Below are 15,066 nucleotides of genomic sequence, written 5' to 3'. Positions count from 1 at the left end.
TTGTTTTGATTCATTAATCTCTTTTCTCTTTTCAGCGTCTATAGTAAATTCACTATCTCCCTAGCTCTTTTCAAACATAAGAAAATGTATACTCATTCAAACTTTTTATTTTTTGAGCACTCTCTCTTGAGTCATTTTTTTGTTGAGCAAATAAAAAGGTTTGCTCAAAATTTCAACCCTTAAGCCTTAACTACATTGGCTACTTTTTGCAAAAATTTCAACAAGTCAAAAAGTGAAAAGCTTTACAAAAAGTGAAAAGCTTTTACACACATACGGTAGCGACATCTTCTCGCGAAAAAGAGTTAATTTATTTTTTTTTGCAGCTGGTAACACTTATGAATTTAAGTGACATTTTGTCATTGTGATTGTCAGTAAAAAATATTAACAAACAATAACAACACAAGGAACAAATTCTTGATGCAAAAGAATTAAAAAATAAGGAATTCTCCGTGTAATGTTAATTAAGTAATTTACTACAAAGGACAGATCATATATGTAGGGGAAGTAGGGGCAGGACCGCCTATGGGGCAAGACTGTTTTTGTACTATGTAATGTGTTCTGAGAAAAAACGTATTCAATTAAAAGCTGTACACATTTTACCACATTGTGTACATAAATAAATATTTGGCTTTTTAATGGTATAATTTTTTTTGTAAGCTTTTAAAATAAAAAAATTAATATAAGAGAAAATAAAAAAGGTAATATTTTTAGCTTTTCCTTGTAAATTATGATTGTTCGAAATAAAAAAACGCTTCAATTGACTTATTTTTAACAAAAGCACACAACCTGTTTTACGACGTTATCACGTAAAATTATCGTCCGTTAACCGGCTTTACAGACAACCTCTTTTTCTCTAAAGAACAAATGAGATAATTTCGCAAATTAGATATGTCATTTGGAAGAAATTTCCTTTACGATTTGACATTCTAAATGAGCTTAGGTATTTATGAAATTATCTCATTTGGGCTCTAGTGAAAATAGGCTATAAAATGCCATTTCCACAAACAATAAACTTCGAAGAGTTGAATTTTGTGCTCCTCAAATCCAAGAGCTCAAATGAGATAATTTCACAAATAAGCTCATTTCGAATGTCATCGTAAAGGAAATTTCTTCCAAATGACATAATTTGCGAAATTATCTCGTTTGTCCTTTAGAGAAAAAAATTCATTAGTACCATTTTTAACTAATTATAATTTATAATTTAATATACTTCGAATGGCAACCTGTCAAAATGAAGGAGTTTTTTAAGTTATTTCCATTTTGTACACATTATTTACCATTTCTTACGATTTTTCTACACAAAAAATTTAAAAAACAGTTTTTTACACTAAAACGCCCATCAGTGTGTATATTTTTTTAACATACTGATTTGTTTTTTAACATAGTTATAGGTACACATTTTTTTTAAATTTTGGTTTTACCTGTTTCCTACAATGCCAACTTTATTTTATTAAGATTTAAAATAAATTGGCACCGATAGAATTTAAACCTAGGTCTTCAGCGTTTGAGTCGAATACTCATCGAAATATTACTATTTGTAGCTTGTAGGGTTTTAGAAGTTCCCGCTCAGGCTTGCCACTGCCGCTCAGTACATGGCCATCGCGTTGCTCGAAATTGCTGCTCAGGTTTCTGCTGCTCAGCCGCTTAGCTTAGCTTAGGATGTGGTTTAAAAGAAATATTGATCCTGTTTAGATTGGGAAGATTGAGCACGGTCTCACAATTAGAGAAGTGAGGTGGGGAGAATTCGTCACGCAATGTGTCGTGAGTACACAGTCATATTCTCGGCGTATAATTATATGTACACATTTTATCCTGCAACAAACCTTACTTTCAAGGAACACTTGCAATAAAAATTAAGTACCCATCACAGAAAATATCAAAAAGAAAACCCGGCTTTCTTGGTTTACGATTGCAATTTTGCGTCGAGTTCCATTCGGACAACTTTCACTCCTCATTAATTCCCCGGCGAATTAAATTCATACATAGAATGCAATTGCCCACAAAAGAATAACAAGGATAAATTGCCTTTTGCCTACCTTCCATTTATGTATGGAAAAATCAGTCAAGCAACCTCAGATATAGTCAAAGAACTGTTCTAATTTAATCGTTCCCAGCTAAAAGCATCAACTTCTATTCTGTCCGTTCAATATTCGCTTTGTATATACACGCTACTGTCAATAGTTTTTACGACTTCTAACAAGAATAGCCATTGCGCAATCATGAGAAGGAATGCTGGCCAACTTATATTGATACGTGTGTGTAGTAAATTTCCAGTAAGTAAAATGGAATGGATGCATGGATGGTTTGAAGGTAATTAGAGCAAAATTCGTAAGAAATCGACAAGGAACATTTTTATGACCCATCTCCATTGGACTCGATATTCTTCCAACCTTTTCAAAGAATGTGAGTTTCTATCCTTCTATCCATGAAACCCACAAAAAAACTTAATACGACGCAGCCATCAGACAACCTCCCTGCAGCTCAGTAATCAATAAAATCTCTTTAATGGTTACTCGTGTAATTACCTCAATACAAGAGTTTGTTTGTTCCTGGAAAGCAAAAGCAGTTGAGTTAAATTTTTCTCTGAACAAGACTGGATAGTTTCGTGATCTCATTCCCCAATTTACTAGAGGCAGTAAAGATAATTTTGCAATTCCATTTCGATTTCACATTAGGGATGTTCCAATCTCTAAGCAACAAAAATCACTCTGTCGTAACCCTTAGATATCTGCCTTCACAATCAAGGAGTAGGTAACACAACACTCAAGGATCATTTGACTAGCTATAAAATGGCTTTTGTTTTGTTTTTGGGCACTAATGATTCAAAGGACTTTACTTTTCTTGAGTTTCTAATATTTGGAAATAGCATATAAAAGCTTGTGCTGAACTGTTACTCAGAGGATATAAGTATTGTTTCGACAGCAATGTTACAAACAAACTAAAAGGTTTTCTTCCCCGACAACTCTAAAGTGCTCGGAAATTCAAAATGATGTGATTACGATTCGATGGAGCATGGTTCTGGCAACTGTTATTGCTATACCAAGTAATTTAACAAGGAGAGAGAAAAACCTAATTTGTGCTGTCGGAACATCTGTTCCTGAGTTTTAAAAGAATTAAAAACCAATCTCTATTTATCCACCTGTAAAACAATTTGCAAAGTTGCAAGTTTTGAAATAACGGCATCTTGCTGTCATCATTTTTGCAGTAAATCAACGGAGCGATATTAAAATAAAACTTTAATGTTGGGGAACGAGGCAATTTTCACCTTGGATGCGCCTATTCAAGTAATCGTCCGGACCGCTGACAAATTTATTGAAATGGCTTTCGCAATATAGCGAAACCTGGAACTGCTCTTTTGATCTCTTTTAAAAACCACCCTGTCAACAATAAAGGATGATGATAAAAGTTCGAATAATATCATGGGTATTTCTTTTCGTATTATTACATTTTTTTTTTATTTCAACGATTTACTACCATTAATGGTGAACAATTTGTAATAAATAAAATATTCTTTCCTCATAAATGTCAAAAAAGGGAAATTAACTGCCTTAAATTTGAGTAATGGCATGATTGGTGTAATGTGTGAGTGTAGTACGTACCTATCTTAAACATCATTTTTTGATTACGGGTAGGTAGTTGAAGACGTGAGTTCTGAATTAGACTTGTATATAGAAGTACAGTCAAACAGATGATAAAAGAAGGTTAAAAGTTTGTGTACACATGTACATACGTGCATGTACTTGTTCGACCTATTCTAATTAATAATTATAACAGGGTGATTCAGGAGGAATGTGCCAAAAAGCTAGAGCGTGTAGGTTGGGTCGGGGTCTTTCCCCCCACCCCCGTTAAGCCGGGAGATGCAATTTTCTAAAAAATTTGCTTAATTTGAAAACAAAATTAATAAAAATCAACGGTTACAACTACAATGACGAGCTATTCCTTTTTGTAAAGCCTAGTCTTCTATCTGGTTTTTGAATAAAGCTGTTGTTTGTACAGTTTTTCGAAAATTTATTTTGAAAATAAAAGTAAAAAAAAAAAAAAAAATTAAATTAAAAAGATTTTGAAATACTTCCTTTGAAAATTTTATTTTAGTTTTCAAAATTCAATGCTCTTTTTGTTTTTAAATAAAAACAGAAAACCGTATGCAAAAATGTCTTGTCGTTCGAGAAATTAATAATTCTTAGAAACCGCTTTAATTTTTGTTTTTACGTGGCTGTACTTGTTGGTAAATTAAATGCAACATTAACCTTTTGTCTATTATTTTTTTAAACATTAAGACTTAAATAAGACACTATAAAGTAATACAGTATTGGATTCAGCCAGAATTAATCATTTTTTTTTTTGCAGTGGTGATAACACCTGAAAACTGACCTGTATTCAATTTTGCTCTTAAAATTTTGTTCAAAAAATCGTGACAAGAATATTTTTTCCATAAAAACAGCTTTCCAAATCCAAATTATGAACTTAAGTTCAACAGAACTAGCTATTTTCTTTTAAGAAACTCAGAACTCTCTGGTTCCTATCAAGAACATACATACAGCGTCTATGCTGTCTTATTATACAAATTAAATAGAAAAAGGAATTTTTGATGAAAAACTGGTGTCGAATATATTAAAAACTCAACTCTCCTAGAGGACGCATCCACAGGTGGCGGATAGACGATAGAGGAACGTTAGGCATTTCTTTAAAATCAGGTTATGTTGGAAATTAAATACCACACGCGGTACGCGGATCAACGAAAACTATAATAGAAAGACCACAAAACAATAAATAAATTATGGAGAGTGAAGATAGAGAGAGACATTTTACGCAGGGAGTTGGATCCCAACTCCCCAGTATCAGCGTATGTCGGGGGTGAGTACGCGGGCCCAGAGACGTGTCGACATACAGCGATCGCACAACAAATAAAAAGAGAAATGATGCGATGGGAGTGGAAAGTTTGGCTCCCAGAGATCAAAATGCTACAAGCGAGACCAGTGTTGACGCTTTCAAAAGAGTTTAAAAAAATCTTCGGACTCCTCCTGCGAAGAAGAATACTCCAACAGGTCCTTAGCCAACAGAAGGGCAGAAGTCTGCAAGACGTGGGATTTTTCGGAGCCGATACGGAAAAATCAATTGTTGACGCCTGCTCTGCTGAAGTAGCCAACCATTTTTGTTTTTTTACTTCAACGATTTCAACGAACATTTTCAATCAAAAAGTTTTTAGCAAACCATTTTAAAATTAATTTTAATTTAATTTGTTGAACACGTCTCAATTATGTAGTCTATCAAGTTTCTCTGACCTCGATGTCGGTGTGGTGTTGGATTCAAAACTTTCATCTCTAACCATTACAGTTATATTATACAAAAAGTTAATAAGATGCTTCTTGCTTTCATCAAAAGATTTGCTCGCGACTTTCGTGATCCTTATGTTCTTAAAATTCTGTATCTTTCATTTGCATCAAATTTCAATCCGTGAACTCCCCCGGGATAAACTGTGTTACCGATCCACGAAACCACCCTTAACTACTTACCGACATATATATATAGATATCTATCTATATATAGATAGATAGATAGATAGATAGATAGATAGATAGATAGATAGATAGATAGATAGATAGATAGATAGATAGATAGATAGATAGATAGATAGATAGATAGATAGATAGATAGATAGATAGATAGATAGATAGATAGATAGATAGATAGATAGATAGATAGATAGATAGATAGATAGATAGATAGATAGATAGATAGATAGATAGATAGATAGATAGATAGATAGATAGATAGATAGATAGATAGATAGATAGATAGATAGATAGATAGATAGATAGATAGATAGATAGATAGATAGATAGATAGATAGATAGATAGATAGATAGATAGATAGATAGATAGATAGATAGATAGATAGATAGATAGATAGATAGATAGATAGATAGATAGATAGATAGATAGATAGATAGATAGATAGATAGATAGATAGATAGATAGATAGATAGATAGATAGATAGATAGATAGATAGATAGATAGATAGATAGATAGATAGATAGATAGATAGATAGATAGATAGATAGATAGATAGATAGATAGATAGATAGATAGATAGATAGATAGATAGATAGATAGATAGATAGATAGATAGATAGATAGATAGATAGATAGATAGATAGATAGATAGATAGATAGATAGATAGATAGATAGATAGATAGATAGATAGATAGATAGATAGATAGATAGATAGATAGATAGATAGATAGATAGATAGATAGATAGATAGATAGATAGATAGATAGATAGATAGATAGATAGATAGATAGATAGATAGATAGATAGATAGATAGATAGATAGATAGATAGATAGATAGATAGATAGATAGATAGATAGATAGATAGATAGATAGATAGATAGATAGATAGATAGATAGATAGATAGATAGATAGATAGATAGATAGATAGATAGATAGATAGATAGATAGATAGATAGATAGATAGATAGATAGATAGATAGATAGATAGATAGATAGATAGATAGATAGATAGATAGATAGATAGATAGATAGATAGATAGATAGATAGATAGATAGATAGATAGATAGATAGATAGATAGATAGATAGATAGATAGATAGATAGATAGATAGATAGATAGATAGATAGATAGATAGATAGATAGATAGATAGATAGATAGATAGATAGATAGATAGATAGATAGATAGATAGATAGATAGATAGATAGATAGATAGATAGATAGATAGATATCGCATTTGTACGGTTTGATTATTATCATTTCGTCAACCGTCGTTGAGTACAGACGTATACTTTTATCTGCCCTAGCTTTCTTTTTTAATTTTAAATTATTACTGTGGGATTGTTATTATAATATAAAATCATAAAGACAAGAACTTTAAAAGCTACAAAATGTCGTTTTGTCCAAAGTGTGAATTTACAGAAATAAAAAATCTACTTTCGCGTGTAATGAGTGTGTCTAAAACAAAGAATGTCACTAGCTTTCTCTCTCAGAGCATGAACAATGATAAATCTCGCGGTTCTCCGCTTGCATCTAAAGACTGTACGGTGAAAAGTGGTACTATTTCAAAGAACAATACAAAATTGCCAAATAGTGGTACCCCCCGCCCTGAAATTAAGCCATCATCAAGCTCTGGATATGCACTCAGATCAAGTTCTGCTGCTAAAAACACTGAAATCATGCCCATCAATGATTCTGTCATAGAGGAAGGAATACCTAGAGACGCGACTTCGGTTGGTTTTTCTCTTCCACCCTACAAGCTGCAATGAGAGGAAAAACTCCACAGTGCTTATATGTGGTAGTTTTCCCGTGCATTTTAAATGGCACCAACACATTCAACTGTGGAGTTGAGCTCAAAACAATTAAAAACAATTTAAGTGCTCAGTAGGAAATAAATTCATAAAAAAATTATATAAAAAATTCAAAACACGAACCTTTTTTTTTTTATTTCTGTACATATTTATTGAAAGGTGGGTGTCTGGAGTGAGCTATTTGAGCTATTCAAGTTCATGTACAAACCAAAATCATGTTTAAATTCAAAATTTGTGAGGACATCTACTGGTGAAAGGAAGGTATTAAACGAATTGTACTCATTGTATATATATTTCTATAGTACTATCAATCGATGTAAAGTCATTAGCGACATCTTTTGGTAGATCTGCATTTCAATTTCCTGCATAAGGTTCAAATATAAAATAAACTAGCGATCCCAGCGGTGGCGACGCAAAACAGAAAATTCTACTTCATGAGAGTACTATAGGAATATATATACAATGTTGTACTTTTCACACGTATTCACTAGAGTGACCGCAAGAAATCGATTTTCGAAATTTGGTCGGGGGAACCGCATAAAATGTTCCGCCTTTGCAGATTTTTAGATAGCCAAAATTTCAGCTCGATTGGATAACTCTAAATGGTGCCGACACTCGTCCAAAGTATCAAAAATCTCTGTTTTTTCACTGTTTTTCGAAGAAAATTAGCTCTAGCTCCCAAAGAGATCGGGTTATTTTCACTTTTTATATATTAAATTAAGGGTAGTGTTGCTACACATAATTCAGATGCTAAATTTGTTTAGTTTTACTAAAACAGAAAAATTTTGTCATCAATTTAAATTTTCAGTAGGGGAGAGTGGGGCTAAATGTAACAGGGGTAAGAATTAACAGCTAAAAAAAGCGATGTTCCTTTCAATATTAAGAAACGCGTAAAGGAGAAAAATGCTCAATTTTTGCATATCTACCGGCACATTTTCGTCAGATGAAGATTAGACGACAGGGTGAGAAGTTACACTAGTGGTGCCCAAAAAATGCATGTTTGTAACTTTTTTTTTTAATTTTATTTTTGGTCTACCTCTTTACCCGAAAAAGATAGAGTGCTAAGTGTTTTTTTTGTTATATGCAACTGTGTTTTGGCTCAAATTGCGTGTATATGTTATGTCTATATCAGTTTCGCTTTTTTTTTAAATTGATTTTATGTGCCAAATTTCATGCTGGGGCTAGTTGTAACATTTTTCCGGGGCAAGTTGTACCATGTTAAAACTTACCTATACTGAAAAATTTTTTACCTAATATAATTAACAACCCTGAATATGAATGCTTGTAATTGAATTTGTATTTATTTTGAAATTGGAAACACATTTTTGAACCACCACTTGAATTCATAAAGCTTATAAAACAATTTATGAATTCGAATAACTTTTATTTAAGACTACTGTCAAATTTCCTCTGGAAATCTTGGATTTGCTCCACTTTTTACAAATTTGCACCAAAATTTCATGACCGAGGTTTGTTTTTATTGTTACTAATTAAAAATAAATAAATATAAACAAATAAAGGTATTTTTCTCTTATTTTTAGTTCTTGGTACAACCTACCCCGGTATGTGTTACACTTTGCCCCGTATGTGGGGTAAGTTGAAACAACACGATTTTTTTTTTGGAAGCTTTATTTTTCAACATTACCATTATGTTTTGCTAAATTTTTATGATGGATCTTGGAGCTAAAACATGGGTCTTTAATTTAAAAAAGGTCTGGTTGACCCACTTTCAAATTTGTAGGAGAACCATCGATTTTAGAAAAAAGTGTTACATTTGGCCCCACTCTCCCCTACTTACCTCAAAAAGAGCTGAAGTGCAAACTCGATTTAAAATGAAACTTTTTTTTAAACTGTTTTATTTAAAAAAACGAAACATTTAACAGAATTCTAAGGCTGTGTGTGAATTGCGTTAAATAGTTAACACCGTGTAAAATTTTTGACACTATTGAGGTGAACAAAAAAATTTCAGCTGTATGGCTTATTGTTTAATATTTTTCTCTGCTTCTTTTCTGCTATGAAACTCCTTTTTAATAAAAAAAAAAACAAAACAAAACCATCTGCAAAAAAAATTTAACTCAAATTTAACCAGGTCCCAGAGCCCAATAAATTTTTAACAGCTGAAATTTTTTTATTCACCTCAATAGTGTCAAAAATTTTACACTATGTTAACTATTTTACGCAATTCACATAGGCCTAAAAAACAAAAAAAATAACATCGTGTTACATTTCTTATACATAATTATTGAAGTAAATACTAAAAAAATTTAATCAAGAGATTTACAAAGTAGTTTTGGAAGCATCAGGATACAATTTTCGGCCCTCACTGACTACTTGAAGTACATATTGTTTTTGTTCCTCATCTTTAGTTAAAAGGTTATTAAAATCGGTTATTAATTTGACTCCTCTTTCTGTCATGTCATTTACGACTCTAAGCCTTCTTTAAAATGCGGGTTTTCGGGCCAAAGATTTGGAGGTTCTTTGAGAAAACTTGTGTCTATTTTCAATCGGCTGAAAAAGTTCAATGTTTTTTTGTTCACAATATTTTTTAACCCTGCTGTGACAAATTGTTCATCTTCATGTGTCTGTAGCTTTGGATTTACTATTCTGTTGGTTTACGTTTCACTGGTTTTCAAAATTATGTTGGCCGTTTCTAATTTTTCGCCATCTCGTAAAGTTAGGTCAAAGAACGCCAGACCTGCCAGCTCTGAACTCAAATACCATAAATGGTTTCAGAATTTAGCAAGAGCCTTCTGTGAAATATCTTTGTCTATCTTGCGGTATTCAATGCAATTATGCAAAAGATCAAGATCTTGTTTAGGAGCCAGATAAGCTCTTGGGGCATTAAACCAAGCAAAAGTTTTTTCTTGTTGAATGTAAGTTTGATTTTGAAACTACAAAGTCAATTAGATTTTGCCCTAGTGCTTCTATTGTAGCTATAATTATGCGAGAAGCATTTCTATCAGATGCCTTACATCGATCCAATAACATAGAAAGTTGCGTTGTTAATAGCTCTTTCACCCCACGACTATACCTCATACTTTTGCTACCCGAGGGCCCAGAGATAGAGAAACATCCATTCTATCCCAATCCGCAGAATAAAAAAAAAATTTAATTTTAAATCGAGTTTGCACTTCAGCTCTTTTTGAGGTAAGTACTGAAAATTTAAATTGATGACAATATTTTTCGTTTTTAGTAAAACTAAACAAATTTAGCATTTGAATTATGTGTAACAACACTACCTTTAATTTAATATATAAAAAGTGAAAATAACCCGATTTGTTTGGGAGCTAGAGCTAATTTTCTTCGAAAAACAGTGAAAAAACAGAGATTTTTGATACTTTGAGCGAGTGTCGGCACCATTTAGAGTTATCCAATCGAGCTGAAATTTTGGCTATCTAAAAATCTGCAAAGGCGGAACATTGTATGGGGTTCCCCCGAAAAAAATTCGACAAAAATTTTTTTCTATGGGAGTTGCGGTCACTCTAGTATTCACAGATAGGAAAACAAGAGAAAAATAAGAGAGATTATCTGAAATTAAATTTGCGGGTGTTTTAGGTAAGGGGGGTACGAGTCGGCTCTCTAGGTATTCCTTCCTCTATGGATTCTGTTGTGATTGCTTCCATCAGCTCGGCTTCTGCCGCCATCGACACCACAGCTACCACCATCAGCCCAAACTCTACCGCCAGACACCCGACTGTCGCCACCGCCAACTACTCGCCCAATGCTGTTGTCACAAATGTTATTGCTCCAAATAATGAAAGTCTAGCTACTGAATTAATTTCACCCGTTGTTCGGCAAACTGGCACTTTTAAAAGTGCAGAAAATTGCATAATAGGGACAAACACCTCAGTTCCAAATACACTCATGAAGGTGGTAAAACCAATTAATCATATTAAATGGTTGCATTTATCATCCTTCGAGCCGACTACTACCTCGGATGCAATAATTGATTACGTCTCAAATACTTTCAATATCATTCGCACAAAATTGTATTGCCATCGTTTGTTAAAAATTGATGCAGACGAATCTATGCTCAGACATATAAATTTCAAGCTAGGTGTTGCTGAGGAATTAATACCTTCTCTCTTACGCTCAAGTTGTTGGCCACAAGATGTTCGTGTGCGCCCTTTCGTACATCTTACAAAAAACGAGAAAGGCGAACAAACAACCATACAACCATAATTCGCCCACATAAAATGCCCATTTCAAACTTCGTCGTCTCCAATGTCTCTTCGCATATGAAAAATGATATTGATATAGAGATGAGCTAAGTCGTGATTTTTCAATCACAGGTATACCTGTGACTGTGATTTTTAATTCACGGTGATTCTAACCTGTGATTTTTAACCGTTATTTCAATTTTTTTTTATGAAAATCCCAAAAAAAAAAAAAAAACGTTGCATTTTTAACGTTTGTATTTTCGTACGATACTTACGTAGGAAGTACTATTGAAGCTCAAATACGAGTATATTTCAAACAATGGAGCTGATTTTACAAGGAAAACTGGTTTAAGCAAACAGATCCGCGATTTACCAAAGCCATTAGTGATCATACTGGGGAAAACATTATTTTGTCTAGGCGACTCTTGATTTTACGGAAGAAATTTATTATTTCACGGGAAAAGTAACTTTTAAATACCTTATTCTAATCGCGATTTCACAGCAAATATTCGGGTGCAAACCGTGATTCTTCTGGAGCCATACGTTATTGTAAGGGGTTAACAAAACAATTATTTTACCGAACGTGCGTGAATTTCGGTAAAAACAATTCACGTTGCAAAAAATTGTTTTATCCCAAAATCACAGGTTAAAAGTAATTTTCAATGCATCTGCGTGAATTCCGGCTAAAATAATTCACTTTTAAACTGTTGCAAATAGTTGTTTTGGCCAAAATAAAAGTCATTTTCAATGCATTTTCGAACTCAATAATTCACCTATACACTTGACCTGTTGCAAAAGTTGTTTTGGGAAAAATCACAGGTTTGAAATAATTTCAAAGCATTTGTGAAGTGAATTCCTGTCAAACCAATTCACGTTTACAAAAGAACTATTGCAAAAGTTGTTTTGGGAAAAATCACAGGTTAAAAATAATTCCAAAGCATTTCTGAAGTGAATTCACGTTTACACAAGAACAAGAACTGTTGAAAAGTTGTTTTGGGAAAAATCACAGGTTAAAAATAATTCCAAAGCATATGTGAAGTGAATTCCTGTCAAACCAATTCACGTTTACATAAGAACTGTTGAAAAGTTGTTTTGGTAAAAATCACAGGTTATAATTTCCAATGCACTTGTGTAAATTACGATAAAAACAGTTCACGTTTGCACAAGAACTGTTGCAAAAGTTATTTTTTCCAATCAAAGGTCAAAAGTAATTTTCAATGCATTTTCGTGAATTCCGCTTTAAATAACTCCCGTTTACATAAGAATTGGTGCAAAAATTATTTTGAACAAAATCACGGGTTTAAGAAAATCCTAAACATTTGCGTGAATTCCGGTCAAAACATTCACGTTCACAAAAGAACTATTGCAAAAGTGGTTTTGGGAAAATCACAGGTTAAAAATAATTCCAAAGCATTTCTGAAGTGAATTCACGTTTACACAAGAACAAGAACTGTTTAAAAGTTGTTTTGGGAAAAATCACAGGTTATAATTGCCAATGCACTTGTGTAAATTCCGGTAAAAACAATTCACGTTTACACACTAACTGTTGCGAAAACGCATTGAAAATGACTTTTGACCTGTAATTTTGGAAAAAATAACTTTTTGCTACAGGTCAAGTGTAAACGTGAATTATTTTCCGCGGAATTCACGAAAACGCATTGAAAATGACTTTTGACCTGTGATTTTGAAAAAAATAACTTTTTGCTACAGGTCAAGTGTAAACGTGAATTATTTTCCGCGGAATTCACGAAAACGCATTGAAAATGACTTTTGACCTGTGACATTTACTTTTGACAAACATTTTTGCCTCACTTCTAGTGTAAAGTGTAAACTTAAAACATAGAGATCTTTTTTATGATTGATCTATGAGATCACGCCATATCCTAAACGAACTTGTCGAAAATGACATTCGGGGTAAATGCACTATTTGAGCGAAATGCGAACTGTAAAGTGAAAAGTAAATACCCAATTCACGGTTAAGGTAATCACAGGTTATTTGAGAACTGTTCACAGGTAGTGATTGTGATTTGTCAATCACAGGTTAAAAATCACAGGTCGTGATTTTTTGCTCATCTCTAATTGATAATAATTGTTTTCATTCTCTCTCCATTTTCTATCATAATGTGAGTGGAATGAGAACAAAAGTACCTGATTTTTTTCTTGCTGTTGCTGATTGCACTGATGATGTTGTCGCTCTGACAGAAACGTGGTTGCATGAGAGTATTTCTTCTTCCGAATTATTCACAAGTCACAACTGATTTTGATGTTTATCGAAGAGATCGATGTTCGATTCACACCGGCTTCAAAAGAGGTGGTGGTGTTCTGTTGGCTTTTCGTTCCTGCTATAAAACTAAACAAATTATACTACCTACATTAACCGGCGACATCGAACAAATCTGTGTATGCATGGATCATCATATCATTATTAATAATTCTATTGCGAATACAATTCATATCTATTTCATTTTATCATACATTCCACCTAATTCTGGACTAGATATTTATAAAACTCATATTTCAAATATTAAAAGCATTGGTGACTGCTTAGATAGTAATTCATTTATAATCACTTTAGGTGATTTCAACCTACCTAATTTAAAATGGATTTTTTGTGAACAAGATAAATGTGTAATGCCGTTTGATGTAACTAGTGAAGTGGAATTAGAAGTTGTAGATGCTATGTCTGTCGCTAAGAAACCTTGTCCAAAACTCAATTAATAGAATACATAATTTGATTTTCGTTGACAGTGAGATTGAAGTTTCTGTTGTAGCCCTTCAAGCAAGAAAACTGAGTACAACAAAGAAACTCCGACCTCAGACCGCGAAAATCGGGCTTGCACTCACACACTTGCAACTTTTTGTGTATGAACACAAAAGTAAAACGAGAATCGTGGTGAAAAAGTGCGAAAAGGAAAATTGACGAAGGAAAGACAAAGGGAACAGAAAAACAAAGCGTCAACTTCATTTTATTTTTTTCTTGCAGTGTTTGTGGCGTGTCGTGTCTCGCCTTGTTTAATATTAAATTATATATATTAAATATAAATTATGGGATCATTTTAAGCCAAAAAAAGAATTCATCCATTCATAAAATATGGGTGAGTGTGCTCGTGCAGTGATTTTTTAAATAATAAACTAATCATTTTGTGTTTTTCTTAGGAAATCTTCTTCGGCAACCTGACGCCACACCAGCACCCACATACATTCAACATCCACAATTTGTCGAAATACATCGAGTTCTCCTGCCGCTGGCCTTCACCAGAAAATAATAATAAAAATTGTGTTTGTGAAAATAAAATAAAGAAAATAAAAAAAAATAAAACAGTTTCAGTGAAAAAAAAAAAAATCTAGTTTTTTTTTTGGTAGCAAAAGCGAAACGTCATCCCTTTTTTATTCCTCTTTCTGGTAGGTTTTCTCTGCTTCGACTCAGGTCCGCCTTCGGCTCCGTTTTCTCGGGATGGAGATTTTCACCACACCAATACATATGCAATCGACTTCGCGGTGATTATAATTTCCATACTAATTTGAGCCGCCTTCGGACCAGTTTCTGATCTGAAGTCGGACTCAGCTCCGCCTCAG

Source organism: Episyrphus balteatus, chromosome 4 (genome assembly GCF_945859705.1).
Source record: "Episyrphus balteatus chromosome 4, idEpiBalt1.1, whole genome shotgun sequence".
NCBI classification, from domain to species: domain Eukaryota; kingdom Metazoa; phylum Arthropoda; class Insecta; order Diptera; family Syrphidae; genus Episyrphus; species Episyrphus balteatus.
Note: the sequence above shows the minus strand (reverse complement) of the source record.